We start from the raw sequence: 2,652 nt of genomic DNA, 5'->3' as shown, positions 1-2,652 counted from the left end.
GGAGAATCGGGAGGAATGGGAGGACCGGGAGGATCGGGAGGAATGGGAGGACCGGGAGAATCGGGAGGAATGGGAGGACCGGGAGGATCGGGAGGAATGGGAGGACCGGGAGAATCGGGAGGAATGGAAGGACCGGGAGGATCTGGAGGATGGGAGGACCGGGAGGACCGGGAGAATCAGGAGGAATGGGAGGACCGGGAGGACAGGGAGGATCGGGAGGAATGGGAGGACCGGGAGGACCAGGAGGATCAGGAGGACCAGATGGACACTTAGATAGTTCCCTTGGAACCAGACTGGCTGTCCCCCCTGTTTCCAGTTTTTATGCTAAGCTAAGCTAACCAGCCTCATGTTTGCAGTTCAGATCAGTCTGAACTAGAGGAAGAGGATGCACCTGAATGTTGCACTGTCCCTTTAAATGTCCAGGTTCCATCCACCTGACACTGAGGTACCTGCTTCTTGTTCTTGTGTGGATAAAAGACATCCTGCTGGGCGGATCTGTCTCTTTCCCACTGGAAACAGTGATGTTCACGTTTGACCATCAGTTGTTTGCTGTATAGTCGTTTATTGATCATTGATCAGTCATTGATCTGCTGCAGCAGTCTCTGTGCTCTCTTATGTCATCTATTTTTAAAGGCATGGAGAAGAACCTCACAGTTTTTGTTTCTATAGCGATGGAAGATAAAAATACATTGATCTGTCCCTAAGCAACAGAATATCCATCAATCAGATCCTCTGACAGGTGACAGCCACAGAAATATCCCAACTGCTGTGAGTGAAGCTGCCTTTACTGTTGTCTGGAAGCTGTCCAAAGGCATTGTGGGAAATGCAGTGAATCCCACATCTCAGTAAAAATAGTTTCCCATGTGTCACTGAGCAGCAACAGGAAACATGTTATGATCTTGTGTCAATAAGGTTGAATTGAATCTGGACAGGTGTGGCTGTGTGAGCCATGTGCAGTCGATGCAGCTAATGCTAAGCTAGCTGCTGATGATCAGTGAAGTAGCTGCTGTTTCATGTAGATGTGATGTGTATTTCCACTTGTTTAAAGTCCTGCTATTGCTACATAGCTAACATTAGCATTAGCTGATGTTTACTCACCTGTCTAGAAGAAACATTGAGTTCAGTAACGTCTCCAGCGTTGACGCTAACCAGTGGGCATGGTCTCATCTAAACTGGGTATACCGCGCTACAGTGATCGCCATCGCCTCTTGAGGTACAAAGTGGTATTACCAGGCTAATTCGTTAGGATGCTAACACAGCAGATACCAATACAGATTTTTATTCATCCGTTGCAGCCATTTTGTTTTTAGTCCATACTTCGTGGACACGATATCTCAGTAACACCTCAACAGAACTTCTTCAAATTTGGCACAAACATTCACCTGGACTCAAGGATGAACTGATTAGAGTTTTCGGGGGTCAAAGGTCAAGGTCAGTGTGACCTCACAAAACTCTTTTTACCTTTTACTCAAAACTTCACACAAACAGTAAAATATAAAATATTTTCTGACTCTGATAAGCAGGATGTGACCTTGAACTAGTCTGAAAGGAGAAGGTGACTCTAGTTTTAAAGGTGTAATGAGTAACTGATTACAGTTGTCATGTAACTATGATGACAAAGTGGTGAAACTCATTGGTGTTTGTACAATTTTATTGTTGTGATTTAATATAAACACAAGAAAAAAGTAATTTATCAGGATTTGAACCCACAACTTCTTTATTACTGAACATCAGACTCGAACTGTCAATCATCATCTGTTTTTCACATTCACACAGATGAATCATCAAACACATGAACAAACCTCATCTGCCCCTCAACAAAAACCTCCAAAAGCTTCAAACAACAAACAGAAAAAATTTGAAATATTTAAATTAAAACATCTTAATTAAAAAAACATTCAAAAAAACACTCAACACTCAAAAACATTCAAATGTGAATTAGATTGTTTTTTTCAAGTTGTAATGTTATGAGAACAAGAGATCATAATATTACAGGAATGAATTTTGTTAACAATATTATACCCTTTTTTATCTTAATTCAACAATATCATTAATGAATATTCCACTTTCTCTTTGTTCAGGGAACAAAACTACATTTATGATTTCAAAAAAAATCTGAGATTTCAAGCTGTAATAATGTAACTGATGTTGTGATCAGGTCAAAATCTAATTAAAATAAAAAGTCACAGTATGAGAATAAGTATTTATCATAATATTGTGTCACTTTTATTTTAAATATGTGACTTATTCTCTATTTCTGGTTTGAAAAGACTTTAAAGAGACTTGAATGTCATATTTTTGGATTTAGCAAACGCGTTTGGTTCAGTGCCACATAGCCTTATTTGGGAGGCATTTGATTATTTTAAAGTACCTGGAGTAGTGGTTAATTTAGTAAAATTGTATTTCCAAGATATTACGCTGTGCTTAAGCACAGCAGGCTTCACAACAGGATGGCAGAGGCTAGAAATAGGCATCATGGCAGGGTGCACGATTTCTCCATTGGCATTCACAATGGCGATGGAGGTAATCATTAGAGCTTCTAAGTGGGTTGTAGGTGGAGAGAGGCGGCAGGATGGGGTGCGCCTTACACCAATTAGGGCCTACATGGATGACATGACGTTGATAACTACAACGGTGCCATGTATGAAAAGA

The 2,652-nt window shown here is 40.7% G+C and overlaps 1 pseudogene; it reads right to left on the bottom strand.

Moving 5' to 3' along the window:
* Window positions 1-539, bottom strand: part of LOC147818981 (uncharacterized) — a 1,849-nt pseudogene extending 1,310 nt beyond the window's left edge.
* Between the last annotated feature and the right edge of the window lie 2,113 nt (window positions 540-2,652).

The sequence above is a fragment of the Seriola lalandi genome, unplaced genomic scaffold (assembly GCF_002814215.2).
Source record: "Seriola lalandi dorsalis isolate HSWRI2012SDOR001 ecotype SW California unplaced genomic scaffold, Sedor1 jcf7180002054373, whole genome shotgun sequence".
NCBI lineage: Eukaryota > Metazoa > Chordata > Actinopteri > Carangiformes > Carangidae > Seriola > Seriola lalandi.
This window is presented reverse-complemented; position numbering and strand designations above follow the sequence as displayed.